Below are 25849 nucleotides of genomic sequence, written 5' to 3'. Positions count from 1 at the left end.
GCCTTTGCAGAAGTAAACCAAGTCAATGGCTGTTCCACTGTAAATGGTAACAGGTAGGTTACTGAATTCAGCTTGCATTATATTATTCCATGGTACTGAGCACTCTACATGCAATATCTATACAGTTCCAAACCACCCAGAGTAGTTATGTACACAACCTTACCACAGAATGCATTGAATAGAAAGTAATGCATTCAACTCAATGGAGTGTACAGTTGTATTTAGCTGATAACTACTAGGTGCTAACATGATGTAAACATTGTTAGTACACTAACCAAATGATGTAGAGTTGTCTGCAACCAATTTTATGAGTGTGCTACCTATGCTCCAGAAGTTACTTTCAGTAACATTACCTTTTCTACACAGTGGAACTTTAGCCTTTACAGAAGTCAACCAAGTCAATGGCTGTTCCACTGTAAATGGTAACAAGTAGGTTACTAAAATCAGCTTGCATTGGAGTATTCCATGGGACTCAGCACTCTACATGCAATATCTATACAGTTCCAGATCACACTGAATAGCCATGTACACAGCGTTACCACAGAATGCATTGAATAGAAAGTAACGCATTCAACTCAATGGTGTGTACAGTTCAATTTTGCTGATAACTACTATTTGCTAACATGAAGTAAACATTGTTTGTACACTAACCATATGATTTAGAGTTGTCAGCAACCAATTTTATGAGTGTGCAACCTATGCTGCAGAAGTTACTTTCAGCAACATTGCCTTCTCTACACAGTGGAACTTTAGCCTTTGCAGAAGTAAACCAAGTCAATGGCTGTTCCACTGTAAATGGTAACAGGTAGGTTACTGAATTCAGCTTGCATTGTATTATTCCATGGTACTGAGCACTCTACATGCAATATCTATACAGTTCCAAATCACCCTGAGTAGTTATGCACACAAGGTTACCACAGAATGCATTGATTAGAAAGTAATGCATTCAACTCAATGGTGTGTACAGTTCAATTTTGCTGATAACTACTATGTGCTAACATGATGTAAACATTGTTTGTACACTAAACATATGATTTAGAGTTGTCAGCAACCAATTTTATGAGTGTGCAACCTATGCTCCAGAAGTGACTTTCAGTAACATTGCCTTCTCTACACAGTGGAACTTTAGCCTTTGCAGAAGTAAACCAAGCCAATGGCTGTTCCACTGTAAATGGTAACAGGTAGGTTACTGAATTCAGCTTGCATTATATTATTCCATGGTACTGAGCACTCTACATGCAATATCTATACAGTTCCAAACCACCCAGAGTAGTTATGTACACAACCTTACCACAGAATGCATTGAATAGAAAGTCATGCATTCAACTCAATGGAGTGTACAGTTGTATTTAGCTGATAACTACTATGTGCTAACATGATGTAAACGATGTTAGCACACTAACCATATGATTTGGACTTGTCTGCAACCAATTTTATGAGTGTGCTTCCTATGCTCCAGAAGTTACTTTCAGTAACATTACCTTTTCTACACAGTGGAACTTTAGCCTTTGCAGAGGTAAACCAAGTCAATGTCTGTTCCACTGTAAATGGTAACAGGTAGGTTACTGAATTCAGCTTGCATTGTATTATTCCATGGTACTGAGCACTGTACATGCAATATATATACAGTCCCAAATCACCCTGAGTAGTCATGTACACAAAGTTACAACAGAATAAATTGAATATGAAGTAATGCATTCAACTCAATGGAGTGTACAGTTCAATTTTGCTGATAACAACTAGGTGCTAACATGATGTAAACATTGTTAGTACACTAACCATATGATTTAGAGTTGTCTGCAACCAATTTTATGAGTGTGCAACCTTTGCTCCAGAAGTTACTTTCAGTAACATTGCCTTCTCTGCACAGTGGAACTTTAGCCTTTGCAGAAGTAAACCAAGTCAATGGCTGTTCCACTGCAAATGGTAACAGGTAGGTTACTGAATTCCGCTTGCATTGGAGTATTCCTTGGTACTGAGCACTCTACATGCAATATGTATACAGTTCCAAATCACACTGAATAGTCATGTACGCAAAGTTACCACAGAATGCATTGAATAGAAAGTAATGCATTCAACTCAATGGTGTCTACAGTTCAATTTTGCTGATACCTACTATGTGCTAACATGATGTAAACATTGTTTGTTCACTAACCATATGATTTAGAGTTGTCTGCAACCAATTTTATGAGTGTGCATCCTATGCTCCAGAAGTTACTTTCAGTAAGATTGCCTTCTGTACACAGTGGAACTTTAGCCTTTGCAGAAGTAAACCAAGTCAATGGCTGTTCCACTGTAAATGGTAACAGGTAGGTTACTGAATTCAGCTTGCATTGTATTATTCCATGGTACTGAGCACGGTACATGCAATATCTATACAGATCCAAATCACCCAGAGTAGTTATGTACACAACCTTACCACAGAATGCATTGAATAGAAAGTAATGCATTCAACTCAATGGAGTGTACAGTTCTATTTAGCTGATAACTACTATGTGCTAACATGATGTAAACGATGTTAGCACACTAACCATATGATTTGGACTTGTCTGCAACCAATTTTATGAGTGTGCTAACTATGCTCCAGAAGTTACTTTCAGTAACATTACCTTTTCTACACAGTGGAACTTTAGCCTTTACAGAAGTCAACCAAGTCAATGGCTGTTCCACTGTAAATGGTAACAAGTAGGTTACTGAAATCAGCTTGAATTGGAGTATTCCATGGGACGCAGCACTCTAAATGCAATATCTATACAGTTCCAAATCACACTGAATAGTCATGTACACAACGTTACCACAGAATGCATTGAACAGAAAGTAATGCATTCAACTCAATGGTGTGTACAGTTCAATTTTGCTGATAACTACTATGTGCTATCATGATGTAAACATTGTTTGTTCACTAACCATATGATTTAGAGTTGTCAGCAAACAATTTTATGAGTGTGCAACCTATGCTCCAGAAGTTACTTTCAGTAACATTGCCTTCTCTACACAGTGGAACTTTCGCCTTTGCAGAAGTAAACCAAGTGAATGGCTGTTCCACTGTAAATGGTAACAGGTAGGTTACTGAATTCAGCTTGCATTATATTATTCCATGGTACTGAGCACTCTACATGCAATATCTATACAGTTCCAAACCACCCAGAGTAGTTATGTACACAACCTTACCACAGAATGCATTGAATACAAAGTAATACATTCAACTCAATGGAGTGTACAGTTCTATTTAGCTGATAACTACTATGTGCTAACATGATGTAAACGATGTTAGCACACTAACCATATGATTTGGACTTGTCTGCAACCAATTTTATGAGTGTGCTACCTATGCTCCAGAAGTTTCTTTCAGTAACATTACCTTTTCTACACAGTGGAACTTTTGCCTTTGCAGAAGTAAACCAAGTCAATGTCTGTTCCACTGTAAATGGTAACAGGTAGGTTACTGAATTCAGCTTGCATTGTATTATTCCATGGTACTGAGCACTGTACATGCAATATCTATACAGTTCCAAATCACCCTGAGTAGTTGTGCACACAAGGTTACCACAGAATGCATTGAATAGAAAGTAATGCATTCAACTCAATGGTGTGTACAGTTCAATTTTGCTGATAACTACTATGTGCTAACATGATGTAAACATTGTTTGTACACTAAACATATGATTTAGAGTTGTCAGCAACCAATTTTATGAGGGTGCAACCAATGCTCCAGAAGTGACTTTCAGTAACATTGCCTTCTCTACACAGTGGAACTTTAGCCTTTGCAGAAGTAAACCAAGTCAATGGCTGTTCCACTGTAAATGGTAACAGGTAGGTTACTGAATTCAGCTTGCATTATATTATTCCATGGTACTGAGCACTCTACATGCAATATCTATACAGTTCCAAACCACCCAGAGTAGTTATGTACACAACCTTACCACAGAATGCATTGAATAGAAAGTAATGCATTCAACTCAATGGAGTGTACAGTTGTATTTAGCTGATAACTACTAGGTGCTAACATGATGTAAACATTGTTAGTACACTAACCAAATGATGTAGAGTTGTCTGCAACCAATTTTATGAGTGTGCTACCTATGCTCCAGAAGTTACTTTCAGTAACATTACCTTTTCTACACAGTGGAACTTTAGCCTTTACAGAAGTCAACCAAGTCAATGGCTGTTCCACTGTAAATGGTAACAAGTAGGTTACTAAAATCAGCTTGCATTGGAGTATTCCATGGGACTCAGCACTCTACATGCAATATCTATACAGTTCCAGATCACACTGAATAGCCATGTACACAGCGTTACCACAGAATGCATTGAATAGAAAGTAACGCATTCAACTCAATGGTGTGTACAGTTCAATTTTGCTGATAACTACTATTTGCTAACATGAAGTAAACATTGTTTGTACACTAACCATATGATTTAGAGTTGTCAGCAACCAATTTTATGAGTGTGCAACCAATGCTCCAGAAGTTACTTTCAGTAACATTGCCTTCTCTACACAGTGGAACTTTAGCCTTTGCAGAAGTAAACCAAGTCAATGGCTGTTCCACTCTAAATGGTAACAGGTAGGTTACTGAATTCAGCTTGCATTGTATTATTCCATGGTACTGAGCACTGTATATGCAATATCTATACAGTTCCAAATCACCCTGAGTAGTCATGTACACAAGTTACAACAGAATAAATTGAATATGAAGTAATGCATTCAACTCAATGGAGTGTACAGTTCAATTTTGCTGATAACTACTATGTGCTATCATGATGTAAGCATTGTTTGTACACTAACCATATGATTTAGAGTTGTCAGCAACCAATTTTATGAGTCTGCAACCTTTGCTCCAGAAGTTACTTTCAGTAACATTACCTTTTCTACACAGTGGAACTTTAGCCTTTACAGAAGTCAACCAAGTCAATGGCTGTTCCACTGTAAATGGTAACAAGTAGGTTACTGAAATCAGCTTGCATTGGAGTATTCCATGGGACGCAGCACTCTAAATGCAATATCAATACAGTTCCAAATCACAGTGAATAGTCATGTACACAACGTTACCACAGAATGCATTGAACAGAAAGTAATGCATTCAACTCAATGGTGTGTACAGTTCAATTTTGCTGATAACTACTATGTGCTATCATGATGTAAACATTGTATGTTCACTAACCATATGATTTAGAGTTGTCAGCAACCAATTTTATGAGTGTGCAACCAATGCTCCAGAAGTTACTTTCAGTAACATTGCCTTCTCTACACAGTGGAACTTTAGCCTTTCCAGAAGTAAACCAAGTCAATGGCTGTTCCACTGTAAATGGTAACAAGTAGGTTACTAAAATCAGCTTGCATTGGAGTATTCCATGGGACTCAGCACTCTACATGCAATATCTATACAGTTCCAAATCACACTGAATAGTCATGTACACAGCGTTACCACAGAATGCATTGAATAGAAAGTAACGCATTCAACTCAATGGTGTGTACAGTTCAATTTTGCTGATAACTACTATTTGCTAACATGAAGTAAACATTGTTTGTACACAAACCATATGATTTAGAGTTGTCAGCAACCAATTTTATGAGTGTGCAACCTATGCTCCAGAAGTTACTTTCAGTAACATTGCCTTCTCTACACAGTGGAACTTTAGCCTTTCCAGAAGTAAATCAAGTCAATGGCTGTTCCACTGTAAATGGTAACAGGTAGGTTACTGAATTCAGCTTGCATTATATTATTCCATGGTACTGAGCACTCTACATGCAATATCTATACAGTTCCAAACCACCCAGAGTAGTTATGTACACAACCTTACCACAGAATGCATTGAATAGAAAGTAATGCATTCAACTCAATGGAGTGTACAGTTCTATTTAGCTGATAACTACTATGTGCTAACATGATGTAAACGATGTTAGCACACTAAACATATGATTTGGACTTGTCTGCAAGCAATTTTATGAGTGTGCTACCTATGCTCCAGAAGTTACTTTCAGTAACATTGCCTTCTGTACACAGTGGAACTTTAGCCTTTGCAGAAGTAAACCAAGTCAATGGCTGTTCCACTGTAAATGGTAACAGGTAGGTTACTGAATTCAGCTTGCATTGTATTATTCCATGTTACTGAGCACGGTACATGCAATATCTATACAGTTCCAAATCACCCTAAGTAGTTATGTACACAAGGTTACCACAGAATGCATTGAATAGAAAGTAATGCATTCAACTCAATGGTGTCTACAGTTCAATTTTGCTGATAACTACTATGTGCTAACATGATGTATACATTGTTTGTACACTAACCATATGATTTAGAGTTGTCTGCAACCAATTTTATGAGTGTGCATCCTATGCTCCAGAAGTTACTTTCAGTAAGATTGCCTTCTGTACACAGTGGAACTTTAGCCTTTGCAGAAGTAAACCAAGTCAATGGCTGTTCCACTGTAAATGGTAACAGGTAGGTTACTGAATTCAGCTTGCATTGTATTATTCCATGGTACTGAGCACTCTACATGCAATATCTATACAGTTCCAAACCACCCAGAGTAGTTATGTACACAACCTTACCACAGAATGCATTGAATACAAAGTAATACATTCAACTCAATGGGGTGTACAGTTCTATTTAGCTGATAACTACTATGTGCTAACATGATGTAAACGATGTTAGCACACTAACCATATGATTTGGACTTGTCTGCAACCAATTTTATGAGTGTGCTACCTATGCTCCAGAAGTTTCTTTCAGTAACATTACCTTTTCTACACAGTGGAACTTTAGCCTTTGCAGAAGTAAACCAAGTCAATGTCTGTTCCACTGTAAATGGTAACAGGTAGGTTACTGAATTCAGCTTGCATTGTATTATTCCATGGTACTGAGCACTGTACATGCAATATCTATACAGTTCCAAATCACCCTGAGTAGTTATGCACACAAGGTTACCACAGAATGCATTGAATAGAAAGTAATGCATTCAACTCAATGGTGTGTACAGTTCAATTTTGCTGATAACTACTATGTGCTAACATGATGTAAACATTGTTTGTACACTAACCATATGATTTAGAGTTGTCAGCAACCAATTTTATGAGTGTGCAACCAATGCTCCAGAAGTGTCTTTCAGTAACATTGCCTTCTCTACACAGTGGAACTTTAGCCTTTGCAGAAGTAAACCAAGTCAATGGCTGTTCCACTGTAAATGGTAACAGGTAGGTTACTGAATTCAGCTTGCATTATATTATTCCATGGTACTGAGCACTCTACATGCAATATCTATACAGTTTCAAACCACCCAGAGTAGTTATGTACACAACCTTACCACAGAATGCATTGAATAGAAAGTAATGCATTCAACTCAATGGAGTGTACAGTTGTATTTAGCTGATAACTACTATGTGCTAACATGATGTAAACGATGTTAGCACACTAACCATATGATTTGGACTTGTCTGCAACCAACTTTATGAGTGTGCTACCTATGCTCCAGAAGTTACTTTCAGTAACATTACCTTTTCTACACAGTGGAACTTTAGCCTTTACAGAAGTCAACCAAGTCAATGGCTGTTCCACTGTAAATGGTAACAAGTAGGTTACTAAAATCAGCTTGCACTGGAGTATTCCATGGGACTCAGCACTCTACATGCAATATCTATACAGTTCCAGATCACACTGAATAGTCATGTACACAGCGTTACCACAGAATGCATTGAATAGAAAGTAACGCATTCAACTCAATGGAGTGTACAGTTCAATTTTGCTGATAACTACTATGTGCTAACATGATGTAAGCATTGTTTGTACACTAACCATATGATTTAGAGTTGTCAGCAACCAATTTTATGAGTGTGCAACCAATGCTCCAGAAGTTACTTTCAGTAACATTGCCTTCTCTACACAGTGGAACTTTAGCCTTTGCAGAAGTAAACCAAGTCAATGGCTGTTCCACTGTAAATGGTAACAGGTAGGTTACTGAATTCAGCTTGCATTATATTATTCCATGGTACTGAGCACTCTACATGCAATATCTATACAGTTCCAAACCACCCAGAGTAGTTATGTACACAACCTTACCACAGAATGCATTGAATAGAAAGTAATGCATTCAACTCAATGGAGTGTACAGTTCTATTTAGCTGATAACTACTATGTGCTAACATGATGTAAACGATGTTAGCACACTAAGCATATGATTTGGAGTTGTCTGCAACCAATTTTATGAGTGTGCTACCTATGCTCCAGAAGTTACTTTCAGTAACATTACCTTTTCTACACAGTGGAACTTTAGACTTTACAGAAGTCAACCAAGTCAATGGCTGTTCCACTGTAAATGGTAACAAGTAGGTTACTGAAATCAGCTTGCATTGGAGTATTCCATGGGACTCAGCACTCTACATGCAATATCTATACAGTTCCAAATCACACTGAATAGTCATGTACACAATGTTACCACAGAATGCATTGAATAGAAAGTAATGCATTCAACTCAATGGTGTGTACAGTTCAATTTTGCTGATAACTACTATGTGCTAACATGAAGTAAACATTGTTTGTACACTACACATATGATGTAGAGTTGTCTGCAACCAATTTTATGACTGTGCAACCTATGCTCCAGAAGTTACTTTCAGTAAGATTGCCTTCTGTACACAGTGGAACATTAGCCTTTGCAGAAGTAAACCAAGTCAATGGCTGTTCCACTGTAAATGGTAACAGGTAGGTTACTGAATTCAGCTTGCATTGTATTATTCCATGGTACTGAGCACGGTACATGCAATATCTATACAGTTCCAAATCACCCTAAGTAGTTATGTACACAAGGTTACCACAGAATGCATTGAATAGAAAGTAATGCATTCAACTCAATGGTGTCTACAGTTCAATTTTGCTGATAACTATTATGTGCTAACATGATGTAAGCATTGTTTGTACACTAACCATATGATTTAGAGTTGTCAGCAACCAATTTTATGACTGTGCAACCTTTGCTACAGAAGTTACTTTCAGTAACATTGCCTTCTCTACACAGTGGAACTTTAGCCTTTGCAGAAGTAAACCAAGTCAATGGCTGTTCCACTGCAAATGGTAACAGGTAGGTTACTGAATTCCGCTTCCATTGGAGTATTCCATGGTACTGAGCACTCTACAGGCAATATCTATACAGTTCCAAATCACACTGAATAGTCATGTACGCAAGGTTACCACAGAATGCATTGAATAGAAAGTATTGCATTCAACTCAATGGTGTGTACAGTTCAATTTTGCTGATAACTACTATGCGCTAACATGATGTAAACATTGTTTGTACACTAACCATATGATTTAGAGTTGTCAGCAACCAATTTTATGAGTGTGCAACCAATGCTCCAGAAGTTACTTTCAGTAACATTGCCTTCTCTACACAGTGGAACTTAAGCCTTTGCAGAAGTAAACCAAGTCAATGGCTGTTCCACTGTAAATGGTAACAGGTAGGTTACTGAATTCAGCTTGCATTGGATTATTCCATGGTACTGAGCACTCTACATGCAATATCTGTACAGTTCCAAATCACACTGAATAGTCATGTACGCAAAGTTACCACAGAATGCATTGAATAGAAAGTAATGCATTCAACTCAATGGTGTGTACAGTTCAATTTTGCTGATAACTACTATGTGCTAACATGATGTAAACGATGTTAGCACACTAAGCATATGATTTGGACTTGTCTGCAACCAATTTTATGAGTGTGCTATCTATGCTCCAGAAGTTACTTTCAGTAACATTGCCTTCTCTACACAGTGGAACTTTCGCCTTTGCAGAAGTAAACCAAGTGAATGGCTGTTCCACTGTAAATGGTAACAGGTAGGTTACTGAATTCAGCTTGCATTATATTATTCCATGGTACTGAGCACTCTACATGCAATATCTATACAGTTCCAAACCACCCAGAGTAGTTATGTACACAACCTTACCACAGAATGCATTGAATAGAAAGTAATGCATTCAACTCAATGGAGTGTACAGTTCTATTTAGCTGATAACTACTATGTGCTAACATGATGTAAACGATGTTAGCACACTAACCATATGATTTGGTCTTCTCTGCAACCAATTTTATGAGTGTGCTACCTATGCTCCAGAAGTTACTTTCAGTAACATTACCTTTTCTACACAGTGGAACTTTAGCCTTTACAGAAGTCAACCAAGTCAATGGCTGTTCCACTGTAACTGGTAACAAGTAGGTTACTGAAATCAGCTTGCATTGTATTATTCCATGGTACTGAGCACTGTACATGCAATATCTATACAGTTCCAAATCACCCTGAGTAGTTATGCACACAAGGTTACCACAGAATGCATTGAATAGAAAGTAATGCATTCAACTCAATGGTGTCTACAGTTCAATTTTGCTGATAACTACTATGTGCTAACATGATGTAAGCATTGTTTGTACACTAACCATATGATTTAGAGTTGTCAGCAACCAATTTTATGAGTGTGCAACCAATGCTCCAGAAGTTACTTTCAGTAACATTGCCTTCTCTACACAGTGGAACTTTAGCCTTTGCAGAAGTAAACCAAGTCAATGGCTGTTCCACTGTAAATGGTAACAGGTAGGTTACTGAATTCAGCTTGCATTATATTATTCCATGGGACACAGCACTCTACATGCAATATCTATACAGTTCCAAATCACACTGAATAGTCATGTACACAATGTTACCACAGAATGCATTGAATAGAAAGTAATGCATTCAACTCAATGGTGTGTACAGTTCAATTTTGCTGATAACTACTATGTGCTAACATGAAGTAAACATTGTTTGTACACTAACCATATGATGTAGAGTTGTCTGCAACCAATTTTATGACTGTGCAACCTATGCTCCAGAAGTTACTTTCAGTAAGATTGCCTTCTGTACACAGTGGAACATTAGCCTTTGCAGAAGTAAACCAAGTCAATGGCTGTTCCACTGTAAATGGTAACAGGTAGGTTACTGAATTCAGCTTGCATTGTATTATTCCATGGTACTGAGCACGGTACATGCAATATCTATACAGTTCCAAATCACCCTAAGTAGTTATGTACACAAGGTTACCACAGAATGCATTGAATAGAAAGTAATGCATTCAACTCAATGGTGTCTACAGTTCAATTTTGCTGATAACTATTATGTGCTAACATGATGTAAGCATTGTTTGTACACTAACCATATGATTTAGAGTTGTCAGCAACCAATTTTATGACTGTGCAACCTTTGCTCCAGAAGTTACTTTCAGTAACATTGCCTTCTCTACACAGTGGAACTTTAGCCTTTGCAGAAGTAAACCAAGTCAATGGCTGTGCCACTGCAAATGGTAACAGGTAGGTTACTGAATTCCGCTTCCATTGGAGTATTCCATGGTACTGAGCACTCTACAGGCAATATCTATACAGTTCCAAATCACCCTAAGTAGTTATGTACACAAGGTTACCACAGAATGCATTGAATAGAAAGTAATGCATTCAACTCAATGGTGTCTACAGTTCAATTTTGCTGATAACTACTATGTGCTAACATGATGTAAGCATTGTTTGTACACTAACCATATGATTTAGAGTTGTCAGCAACCAATTTTATGAGTGTGCAACCTTTGCTCCAGAAGTTACTTTCAGTAACATTGCCTTCTCTACACAGTGGAACTTTAGCCTTTGCAGAAGTAAACCAAGTCAATGGCTGTTCCACTGCAAATGGTAACAGGTAGGTTACTGAATTCCGCTTGCATTGGAGTATTCCTTGGTACTGAGCACTCTACATGCAATATGTATACAGTTCCAAATCACACTGAATAGTCATGTACGCAAAGTTACCACAGAATGCATTGAATAGAAAGTAATGCATTCAACTCAATGGTGTCTACAGTTCAATTTTGCTGATAACTACTATGTGCTAACATGATGTAAACATTGTTTGTTCACTAACCATATGATTTAGAGTTGTCTGCAACCAATTTTATGAGTGTGCAACCAATGCTCCAGAAGTTACTTTCAGTAACATTGCCTTCTCTACACAGTGGAACTTTAGCCTTTCCAGAAGTAAACCAAGTCAATGGCTGTTCCACTGTAAATGGTAACAGGTAGGTTACTGAATTCAGCTTGCATTGTATTATTCCACGGTACTGAGCACTGTACATGCAATATCTATACAGTTCCAAATCACCCTGAGTAGTTATGCACACAAGGTTACCACAGAATGCATTGAATAGAAAGTAATGCATTCAACTCAATGGTGTGTACAGTTCAATTTTGCTGATAACTACTATGTGCTAACATGAAGTAAACATTGTTTGTACACTAACCATATGATGTAGAGTAGTCTGCAACCAATTTTATGACTGTGCAACCTTTGCCCCAGAAGTTACTTTCAGTAACATTGCCTTCTGTACACAGTGGAACTTTAGCCTTTGCAGAAGTAAACCAAGTCAATGGCTGTTCCACTGTAAATGGTAACAGGTAGGTTACTGAATTCAGCTTGCATTGTATTATTCCATGGTACTGAGCACGGTACATGCAATATCTATACAGTTCCAAATCACCCTAAGTAGTTATGTACACAAGGTTACCACAGAATGCATTGAATTGAAAGTAATGCATTCAACTCAAAGGTGTCTACAGTTCAATTTTGCTGATAACTACTATGTGCTAACATGATGTATACATTGTTTGTACACTATCCATATGATTTAGAGTTGTCTGCAACCAATTTTATGAGTGTGCATCCTATGCTCCAGACGTTACTTTCAGTAAGATTGCCTTCTGTACACAATGGAACTTTAGCCTTTGCAGAAGTAAACCAAGTCAATGGCTGTTCCACTGTAAATGGTAACAGGTAGGTTACTGAATTCAGCTTGCATTGTATTATTCCATGGTACTGAGCACGGTACATGCAATATCTATACAGTTCCAAATCACCCTAAGTAGTTATGTACACAAGGTTACCACAGAATGCATTGAATAGAAAGTAATGCATTCAACTCAATGGTGTGTACAGTTCAATTTTGCTGATAACTACTATGTGCTAACATGATGTAAACATTGTTTGTACACTAACCATATGATTTAGAGTTGTCAGCAACCAATTTTATGAGTGTGCAACCTATGCTCCAGAAGTTACTTTCAGTAACATTGCCTTCTCTACACAGTGGAACTTTAGCCTTTGCAGAAGTAAACCAAGTCAATGGCTGTTCCACTGTAAATGATAACAGGTAGGTTACTGAATTCAGCTTGCATTATATTATTCCATGGTACTGAGCACTCTACATGCAATATCTATACAGTTCCAAATCACCCTGAGTAGTCATGTACACAAAGTTACAACAGAATAAATTGAATATGAAGTAATGCATTCAACGCAATGGAGTGTACAGTTCAATTTTGCTGATAACAACTAGGTGCTAACATGATGTAAACATTGTTAGTACACTAACCATATGATTTAGAGTTGTCTGCAACCAATTTTATGAGTGTGCTACCTATGCTCCAGAAGTTACTTTCAGTAACATTACCTTTTCTACACAGTGGAACTTTAGCCTTTACAGAAGTAAACCAAGTCAATGGCTGTTCCACTGTAAATGGTAACAAGTAGGTTACTAAAATCAGCTTGCATTGGAGTATTCCATGGTACTGAGCACTCTACATGCAATATCTATACAGTTCCAAATCACACTGAATAGTCATGTACACAACGTTACCACAGAATGCATTGAATAGAAAGTAATGCATTCAACTCAATGGTGTGTACAGTTTAATTTTGCTGATAACTACTATGTGCTAACATGAAGTAAACATTGTTTGTACACTAAACATATGATTTAGAGTTGTCAGCAACCAATTTTATGAGTGTGCAACCTATGCTCCAGAAGTTACTTTCAGTAACATTGCCTTCTCTACACAGTGGAACTTTAGCCTTTGCAGAAGTAAACCAAGTCAATGGCTGTTCCACTGTAAATGGTAACAGGTAGGTTACTGAATTCAGCTTGCATTGGATTATTCCATGGTACTGAGCACTGTACATGCAATATATATACAGTTCCAAATCACCCTGAGTAGTCATGTACACAAAGTTACAACAGAATAAATTGAATATGAAGTAATGCATTCAACTCAATGGAGTGTACAGTTCAATTTTGCTGATAACAACTAGGTGCTAGCATGATGTAAACATTGTTAGTACACTAACCATATGATTTAGAGTTGTCTGCAACCAATTTTATGAGTGTGCTACCTATGCTCCAGAAGTTACTTTCAGTAACATTACCTTTTCTACACAGTGGAACTTTAGCCTTTACAGAAGTAAACCAAGTCAATGGCTGTTCCACTGTAAATGGTAACAAGTAGGTTACTAAAATCAGCTTGCATTGGAGTATTCCATGGTACTGAGCCCTCTACATGCAATATCTATACAGTTCCAAATCACACTGAATAGTCATGTATACAACGTTACCACAGAATGCATTGAATAGAAAGTAATGCATTCAACTCAATGGTGTGTACAGTTTAATTTTGCTGATAACTACTATGTGCTAACATGAAGTAAACATTGTTTGTACACTAAACATATGATTTAGAGTTGTCAGCAACCAATTTTATGAGTGTGCAACCTATGCTCCAGAAGTTACATTCAGTAACATTGCCTTCTCTACACAGTGGAACTTTAGCCTTTGCAGAAGTAAACCAAGTCAATGGCTGTTCCACTGTAAATGGTAACAGGTAGGTTACTGAATTCAGCTTGCATTGGATTATTCCATGGTACTGAGCACTGTACATGCAATATATATACAGTTCCAAATCACCCTGAGTAGTCATGTACACAAAGTTACAACAGAATAAATTGAATATGAAGTAATGCATTCAACTCAATGGAGTGTACAGTTCAATTTTGCTGATAACAACTAGGTGCTAGCATGATGTAAACATTGTTAGTACACTAACCATATGATTTAGAGTTGTCTGCAACCAATTTTATGAGTGTGCTACCTATGCTCCAGAAGTTACTTTCAGTAACATTACCTTTTCTACACAGTGGAACTTTAGCCTTTACAGAAGTCAACCAAGTCAATGGCTGTTCCACTGTAAATGGTAACAAGTAGGTTACTAAAATCAGCTTGCATTGGAATATTCCATGGTACTGAGCACTCTACATGCAATATCTATACAGTTCCAAATCACACTGAATAGTCATGTACACAACGTTACCACAGAATGCATTGAATAGAAAGTAATGCATTCAACTCAATGGTGTGTACAGTTCAATTTTGCTGATAACTACTATGTGCTAACATGAAGTAAACATTGTTTGTACACTAACCATATGATTTAGAGTTGTCAGCAACCAATTTTATGAGTGTGCAACCTATGCTCCAGAAGTTACTTTCAGTAACATTGCCTTCTCTACACAGTGGAACTTTAGCCTTTGCAGAAGTAAACCAAGTCAATGGCTGTTCCACTGTAAATGGTAACAGGTAGGTTACTGAATTCAGCTTGCATTGGATTATTCCATGGTACTGAGCACTGTACATGCAATATCTATACAGTTCCAAATCACCCTAAGTAGTTATGTACACAAGGTTACCACAGAATGCATTGAATAGAAAGTAATGCATTCAACTCAATGGTGTGTACAGTTCAATTTTGCTGATAACAACTATGTGCTATCATGATGTAAACATTGTTTGTTCACTAACCATATGACGTAGAGTTGTCAGCAACCAATTTTATGAGTGTGCAACCAATGCTCCAGAAGTTACTTTCAGTAACATTGCCTTCTCTACACAGTGGAACTTTAGCCTTTGCAGAAGTAAACCAAGTCAATGGCTGTTCCACTGCAAATGGTAACAGGTAGGTTACTGAATTCCGCTTGCATTGGAGTATTCCATGGTACTGAGCACTCTACATGCAATATCTATACAGTTCCAAATCACACTGAATAGTCATGTACGCAAAGTTACCACAGAATGCATTGAATAGAAAGTAATGCATTCAACTCAATGGTGTCTACAGTTCAATTTTGCTGATAACTACTATGTGCTAACATGATGTAAACATTGTTTGTACACTAACCATATGATTTAGAGTTGTCAGCAACCAATTTTATGAGTGTGCAACCAATGCTCCAGAAGTTACTTTCAGTAACATTGCCTTCTCTACACAGTGGAACTTTCGCCTTTGCAGAAGTAAACCAAGTAAATGGCTGTTCCACTGTAAATGGTAACAGGTAGGTTACTGAATTCAGCTTGCATTATATTATTCCATGGTACTGAGCACTCTACATGCAATATCTATACATTTCCAATCCACCCAGAGTAGTTATGTACACAACCTTACCACAGAATGCATTGAATAGAAAGTAATGCATTCAACTCAATGGAGTGTACAGTTCTATTTAGCTGATACCTACTATGTGCTAACATGATGTAAACGATGTTAGCACACTAACCATATGATTTGGACTTGTCTGCAAGCAATTTTATGAGTGTGCTACCTATGCTCCAGAAGTTACTTTCAGTAACATTACCTTTTCTACACAGTGGAACTTTAGACTTTACAGAAGTCAACCAAGTCAATGGCTGTTCCACTGTAAATGGTAACAAGTAGGTTACTGAAATCAGCTTGCATTGGAGTATTCCATGGGACGCAGCACTCTAAATGCAATATCTATACAGTTCCAAATCACACTGAATAGTCATGTACACAACGTTACCACAGAATGCATTGAAAAGAAAGTAATGCATTCAACTCAATGGTGTGTACAGTTCAATTTTGCTGATAACTACTATGTGCTATCATGATGTAAACATTGTATGTTCACTAACCATATGATTTAGAGTTGTCAGCAACCAATTTTATGAGTGTGCAACCAATGCTCCAGAAGTTACTTTCAGTAACATTGCCTTCTCTACACAGTGGAACTTTAGCCTTTCCAGAAGTAAAACAAGTCAATGGCTGTTCCACTGTAAATGGTAACAAGTAGGTTACTAAAATCAGCTTGCATTGGAGTATTCCATGGGACTCAGCACTCTACATGCAATATCTGTACAGTTCCAAATCACACTGAGTAGTCATGTACACAGCGTTACCACAGAATGCATTGAACAGAAAGTAATGCATTCAACTCAATGGTGTGTACAGTTCAATTTTGCTGATAACTACTATGTGCTAACATGATGAAAACATTGTTTGTACACTAAACATATGATTTAGAGTTGTCAGCAACGAATTTTATGAGTGTGCAACCTATGCTCCAGAAGTGACTTTCAGTAACATTGCCTTCTCTACACAGTGGAACTTTAGCCTTTGCAGAAGTAAACCAAGTCAATGTCTGTTCCACTGTAAATGGTAACAGGTAGGTTACTGAATTCAGCTTGCATTGTATTATTCCATGGTACTGAGCACTGTACATGCAATATATATACAGTTCCAAATCACCCTGAGTAGTCATGTACACAAAGTTACAACAGAATAAATTGAATATGAAGTAATGCATTCAACTCAATGGAGTGAACAGTTCAATTTTGCTGATAACAACTAGGTGCTAACATGATGTAAACATTGTTAGTACACTAACCATATGATTTAGAGTTGTCTGCAACCAATTTTATGAGTGTGCTACCTATGCTCCAGAAGTTACTTTCAGTAACGTTACCTTTTCTACACAGTGGAACTTTAGCCTTTACAGAAGTCAACCAAGTCAATGGCTGTTCCACTGTAAATGGTAACAAGTAGTTTACTAAAATCAGCTTGCATTGGAGTATTCCATGGTACTAAGCACTCTACATGCAATATCTATACAGTTCCAAATCACACTGAATAGTCATGTACACAACGTTACCACAGAATGCATTGAATAGAAAGTAATGCATTCAACTCAATGGTGTGTACAGTTCAATTTTGCTGATAACTACTATGTGCTAACATGAAGTAAACATTGTTTGTACACTAACCATATGATTTAGAGTTGTCAACAACCAATTTTATGAGTGTGCAACCTATGCTCCAGAAGTTACTTTCAGTAACATTGCCTTCTCTACACAGTGGAACTTTAGCCTTTGCAGAAGTAAACCAAGTCAATGGCTGTTCCACTGTAAATGGTAACAGGTAGGTTACTGAATTCAGCTTGCTTTGGATTATTCCATGGTACTGAGCACGGTACATGCAATATCTATACAGTTCCAAATCACCCTAAGTAGTTATGTACACAAGGTTACCACAGAATGCATTGAATAGAAAGTAATGCATTCAACTCAATGGTGTCTACAGTTCAATTTTGCTGATAACTACTATGTGCTAACATCATGTAAGCATTGTTTGTACACTAACCATATGATTTAGAGTTGTCAGCAACCAATTTTATGAGTGTGCAACCTTTGCTCCAGAAGTTACTTTCAGTAACATTGCCTTCTCTACACAGTGGAACTTTAGCCTTTGCAGAAGTAAACCAAGTCAATGGCTGTTCCACTGCAAATGGTAACAGGTAGGTTACTGAATTCCGCTTGCATTGGAGTATTCCTTGGTACTGAGCACTCTACATGCAATATGTATACAGTTCCAAATCACACTGAATAGTCATGTACGCAAAGTTACCACAGAATGCATTGAATAGAAAGTAATGCATTCAACTCAATGGTGTGTACAGTTCAATTTTGCTGATAACTACTATGTGCTAACATGAAGTAAACATTGTTTGTACACTAACCATATGATGTAGAGTTGTCTGCAACCTATTTTATGACTGTGCAACCTATGCCCCAGAAGTTACTTTCAGTAACATTGCCTTCTGTACACAGTGGAACTTTAGCCTTTGCAGAAGTAAACCAAGTCAATGGCTGCTCCACTGTAAATGGTAACAGGTAGGTTACTGAATTCAGCTTGCATTGTATTATTCCATGGTACTGAGCACGGTACATGCAATATCTATACAGTTCCAAATCACCCTAAGTAGTTATGTACACAAGGTTACCACAGAATGCATTGAATAGAAAGTAATGCATTCAACTCAATGGTGTCTACAGTTCAATTTTGCTGATAACTACTATGTGCTAACATGATGTATACATTGTTTGTACACTATCCATATGATTTAGAGTTGTCTGCAACCAATTTTATGAGTGTGCTACCTATGCTCCAGAAGTTACATTCAGTAACATTGCCTTCTCTACACAGTGGAACTTTAGCCTTTCCAGAAGTAAACCAAGTCAATGGCTGTTCCACTGTAAATGGTAACAAGTAGGTTACTAAAATCAGCTTGCATTGGAGTATTCCATGGGACTCAGCACTCTACATGCAATATCTATACAGTTCCAAATCACACTGAATAGTCATGTACACAGCGTTACCACAGAATGCATTGAATAGAAAGTAACGCATTCAACTCAATGGTGTGTACAGTTCAATTTTGCTGATAACTACTATTTGCTAACATGAAGTAAACATTGTTTGTACACTAACCATATGATTTAGAGTTGTCAGCAACCAATTTTATGAGTGTGCAACCTATGCTCCAGAAGTTACTTTCAGTAACATTGCCTTCTCTACACAGTGGAACTTTCGCCTTTGCAGAAGTAAACCAAGTGTATGGCTGTTCCACTGTAAATGGTAACAGGTAGGTTACTGAATTCAGCTTGCATTATATTATTCCATGGTACTGAGCACTCTACATGCAATATCTATACAGTTCCAAACCACCCAGAGTAGTTATCTACACAACCTTACAACAGAATGCATTGAATACAAAGTAATACATTCAACTCAATGGAGTGTACAGTTCTATTTAGCTGATAACTACTATGTGCTAACATGATGTAAACGATGTTAGCACACTAACCATATGATTTGGACTTGTCTGCAACCAATTTTATGAGTGTGCTACATATGCTCCAGAAGTTTCTTTCAGTAACATTACCTTTTCTGCACAGTGGAACTTTAGCCTTTGCAGAAGTAAACCAAGTCAATGGCTGTTCCACTGTAAATGGTAACAAGTAGGTTACTAAAATCAGCTTGCATTGGAGTATTCCATGGGACTCAGCACTCTACATGCAATATCTATACAGTTCCAAATCACACTGAATAGTCATGTACACAGCGTTACCACAGAATGCATTGAATAGAAAGTAACGCATTCAACTCAATGGTGTGTACAGTTCAATTTTGCTGATAACTACTATGTGCTATCATGATGTAAACATTGTATGTTCACTAACCATATGATTTAGAGTTGTCAGCAACCAATTTTATGAGTGTGCAACCAATGCTCCAGAAGTTACTTTCAGTAACATTGCCTTCTCTACACAGTGGAACTTTAGCCTTTCCAGAAGTAAAACAATTCAATGGCTGTTCCACTGTAAATGGTAACAAGTAGGTTACTAAAATCAGCTTGCATTGGAGTATTCCATGGGACTCAGCACTCTACATGCAATATCTGTACAGTTCCAAATCACACTGAATAGTCATGTACACAGCGTTACCACAGAATGCATTGAACAGAAAGTAATGCATTCAACTCAATGGTGTGTACAGTTCAATTTTGCTGATAACTACTATGTGCTAACATGATGTAAACATTGTTTGTACACTAAACATATGATTTAGAGTTGTCAGCAACGAATTTTATGAGTGTGCAACCTATGCTCCAGAAGTTACTTTCAGTAACATTGCCTTCTCTACACAGTGGAACTTTAGCCTTTGCAGAAGTAAACCAAGTCAATGTCTGTTCCACTGTAAATGGTAACAGGTAGGTTACTGAATTCAGCTTGCATTGTATTATTCCATGGTACTGAGCACTGTACATGCAATATATATACAGTTCCAAATCACCCTGAATAGTCATGTACACAACGTTACCACAGAATGCATTGAATAGAAAGTAATGCATTCAACTCAATGGTGTGTACAGTTCAATTTTGCTGATAACTACTATGTGCTAACATGAAGTAAACATTGTTTGTACACTAACCATATGATTTAGAGTTGTCAACAACCAATTTTATGAGTGTGCAACCTATGCTCCAGAAGTTACTTTCAGTAACATTGCCTTCTCTACACAGTGGAACTTTAGCCTTTGCAGAAGTAAACCAAGTCAATGGCTGTTCCACTGTAAATGGTAACAGGTAGGTTACTGAATTCAGCTTGCTTTGGATTATTCCATGGTACTGAGCACGGTACATGCAATATCTATACAGTTCCAAATCACCCTAAGTAGTTATGTACACAAGGTTACCACAGAATGCATTGAATAGAAAGTAATGCATTCAACTCAATGGTGTCTACAGTTCAATTTTGCTGATAACTACTATGTGCTAACATCATGTAAGCATTGTTTGTACACTAACCATATGATTTAGAGTTGTCAGCAACCAATTTTATGAGTGTGCAACCTTTGCTCCAGAAGTTACTTTCAGTAACATTGCCTTCTCTACACAGTGGAACTTTAGCCTTTGCAGAAGTAAACCAAGTCAATGGCTGTTCCACTGCAAATGGTAACAGGTAGGTTACTGAATTCCGCTTGCATTGGAGTATTCCTTGGTACTGAGCACTCTACATGCAATATGTATACAGTTCCAAATCACACTGAATAGTCATGTACGCAAAGTTACCACAGAATGCATTGAATAGAAAGTAATGCATTCAACTCAATGGTGTGTACAGTTCAATTTTGCTGATAACTACTATGTGCTAACATGAAGTAAACATTGTTTGTACACTAACCATATGATGTAGAGTTGTCTGCAACCTATTTTATGACTGTGCAACCTATGCCCCAGAAGTTACTTTCAGTAACATTGCCTTCTGTACACAGTGGAACTTTAGCCTTTGCAGAAGTAAACCAAGTCAATGGCTGCTCCACTGTAAATGGTAACAGGTAGGTTACTGAATTCAGCTTGCATTGTATTATTCCATGGTACTGAGCACGGTACATGCAATATCTATACAGTTCCAAATCACCGTAAGTAGTTATGTACACAAGGTTACCACAGAATGCATTGAATAGAAAGTAATGCATTCAACTCAATGGTGTCTACAGTTCAATTTTGCTGATAACTACTATGTGCTAACATGATGTATACATTGTTTGTACACTATCCATATGATTTAGAGTTGTCTGCAACCAATTTTATGAGTGTGCTACCTATGCTCCAGAAGTTACATTCAGTAACATTGCCTTCTCTACACAGTGGAACTTTAGCCTTTCCAGAAGTAAACCAAGTCAATGGCTGTTCCACTGTAAATGGTAACAAGTAGGTTACTAAAATCAGCTTGCATTGGAGTATTCCATGGGACTCAGCACTCTACATGCAATATCTATACAGTTCCAAATCACACTGAATAGTCATGTACACAGCGTTACCACAGAATGCATTGAATAGAAAGTAACGCATTCAACTCAATGGTGTGTACAGTTCAATTTTGCTGATAACTACTATTTGCTAACATGAAGTAAACATTGTTTGTACACTAACCATATGATTTAGAGTTGTCAGCAACCAATTTTATGAGTGTGCAACCTATGCTCCAGAAGTTACTTTCAGTAACATTGCCTTCTCTACACAGTGGAACTTTCGCCTTTGCAGAAGTAAACCAAGTGTATGGCTGTTCCACTGTAAATGGTAACAGGTAGGTTACTGAATTCAGCTTGCATTATATTATTCCATGGTACTGAGCACTCTACATGCAATATCTATACAGTTCCAAACCACCCAGAGTAGTTATCTACACAACCTTACAACAGAATGCATTGAATACAAAGTAATACATTCAACTCAATGGAGTGTACAGTTCTATTTAGCTGATAACTACAATGTGCTAACATGATGTAAACGATGTTAGCACACTAACCATATGATTTGGACTTGTCTGCAACCAATTTTATGAGTGTGCTACATATGCTCCAGAAGTTTCTTTCAGTAACATTACCTTTTCTGCACAGTGGAACTTTAGCCTTTGCAGAAGTAAACCAAGTCAATGGCTGTTCCACTGTAAATGGTAACAAGTAGGTTACTAAAATCAGCTTGCATTGGAGTATTCCATGGGACTCAGCACTCTACATGCAATATCTATACAGTTCCAAATCACACTGAATAGTCATGTACACAGCGTTACCACAGAATGCATTGAATAGAAAGTAACGCATTCAACTCAATGGTGTGTACAGTTCAATTTTGCTGATAACTACTATTTGCTAACATGAAGTAAACATTGTTTGTACACTAACCATATGATTTAGAGTTGTCAGCAACCAATTTTATGAGTGTGCAACCTATGCTCCAGAAGTTACTTTCAGTAACATTGCCTTCTCTACACAGTGGAACTTTCGCCTTTGCAGAAGTAAACCAAGTGTATGGCTGTTCCACTGTAAATGGTAACAGGTAGGTTACTGAATTCAGCTTGCATTATATTATTCCATGGTACTGAGCACTCTACATGCAATATCTATACAGTTCCAAACCACCCAGAGTAGTTATCTACACAACCTTACCACAGAATGCATTGAATACAAAGTAATACATTCAACTCAATGGAGTGTACAGTTCTATTTAGCTGATAACTACTATGTGCTAACATGATGTAAACGATGTTAGCACACTAACCATATGATTTGGACTTGTCTGCAACCAATTTTATGAGTGTGCTACATATGCTCCAGAAGTTTCTTTCAGTAACATTACCTTTTCTGCACAGTGGAACTTTAGCCTTTGCAGAAGTAAACCAAGTCAATGTCTGTTCCACTGTAAATGGTAACAGGTAGGTTACTGAATTCAGCTTGCATTGTATTATTCCATGGTACTGAGCACTGTACATGCAATATCTATACAGTTCCAAATCACCCTGAGTAGTTATGCACACAAGGTTACCACAGAATGCATTGAATAGAAAGTAATGCATTCAACTCAATGGTGTGTACAGTTCAATTTTGCTGATAACTACTATGTGCTAACATGATGTAAACATTGTTTGTACACTAAACATATGATTTAGAGTTGTCAGCAACGAATTTTATGAGTGTGCAACCTATGCTCCAGAAGTGACTTTCAGTAACATTGCCTTCTCTACACAGTGGAACTTTAGCCTTTGCAGAAGTAAACCAAGCCAATGGCTGTTCCACTGTAAATGGTAACAGGTAGGTTACTGAATTCAGCTTGCATTATATTATTCCATGGTACTGAGCACTCTACATGCAATATCTATACAGTTCCAAACCACCCAGAGTAGTTATGTACACAACCTTACCACAGAATGCATTGAATAGAAAGTCATGCATTCAAATCAATGGAGTGTACAGTTGTATTTAGCTGATAACTACTATGTGCTAACATGATGTAAACGATGTTAGCACACTAACCATATGATTTACAGTTGTCAGCAACCAATTTTATGAGTGTGCAACCTATGATCCAGAAGTTACTTTCAGTAACATTGCCTTCTCTACACAGTGGAACTTTAGCCTTTGCAGAAGTAAACCAAGTCAATGGCTGTTCCACTGTCAATGGTAACAGGTAGGTTACTGAATTCAGCTTGCATTGTATTATTCCATGGTACTGAGCACTGTACATGCAATATATATACAGTTCCAAATCACCCTGAGTAGTCATGTACACAAAGTTACAACAGAATAATTTGAATATGAAGTAATGCATTCAACTCAATGGAGTGTACAGTTCAATTTTGCTGATAACAACTAGGTGCTAACATGATGTAAACATTGTTAGTACACTAACCATATGATTTAGAGTTGTCTGCAACCAATTTTATGAGTGTGCTACCTATGCTCCAGAAGTTACTTTCAGTAACGTTACCTTTTCTACACAGTGGAACTTTAGCCTTTACAGAAGTCAACCAAGTCAATGGCTGTTCCACTGTAAATGGTAACAAGTAGGTTACTAAAATCAGCTTGCATTGGAGTATTCCATGGTACTAAGCACTCTACATGCAATATCTATACAGTTCCAAATCACACTGAATAGTCATGTACACAACGTTACCACAGAATGCATTGAATAGAAAGTAATGCATTCAACTCAATGGTGTGTACAGTTCAATTTTGCTGATAACTACTATGTGCTAACATGAAGTAAACATTGTTTGTACACTAACCATATGATTTAGAGTTGTCAGCAACCAATTTTATGAGTGTGCAACCTATGCTCCAGAAGTTACTTTCAGTAACATTGCCTTCTCTACACAGTGGAACTTTAGCCTTTGCAGAAGTAAACCAAGTCAATGGCTGTTCCACTGTAAATGGTAACAGGTAGGTTACTGAATTCAGCTTGCTTTGGATTATTCCATGGTACTGAGCACGGTACATGCAATATCTATACAGTTCCAAATCACCCTAAGTAGTTATGTACACAAGGTTACCACAGAATGCATTGAATAGAAAGTAATGCATTCAACTCAATGGTGTCTACAGTTCAATTTTGCTGATAACTACTATGTGCTAACATCATGTAAGCATTGTTTGTACACTAACCATATGATTTAGAGTTGTCAGCAACCAATTTTATGAGTGTGCAACCTTTGCTCCAGAAGTTACTTTCAGTAACATTGCCTTCTCTACACAGTGGAACTTTAGCCTTTGCAGAAGTAAACCAAGTCAATGGCTGTTCCACTGCAAATGGTAACAGGTAGGTTACTGAATTCCGCTTGCATTGGAGTATTCCTTGGTACTGAGCACTCTACATGCAATATGTATACAGTTCCAAATCACACTGAATAGTCATGTACGCAAAGTTACCACAGAATGCATTGAATAGAAAGTAATGCATTCAACTCAATGGTGTGTACAGTTCAATTTTGCTGATAACTACTATGTGCTAACATGAAGTAAACATTGTTTGTACACTAACCATATGA

This window comes from Hypanus sabinus, chromosome 2 (assembly GCF_030144855.1).
Source record: "Hypanus sabinus isolate sHypSab1 chromosome 2, sHypSab1.hap1, whole genome shotgun sequence".
In the NCBI taxonomy this organism is placed as follows: domain Eukaryota; kingdom Metazoa; phylum Chordata; class Chondrichthyes; order Myliobatiformes; family Dasyatidae; genus Hypanus; species Hypanus sabinus.
Note: the sequence above shows the minus strand (reverse complement) of the source record.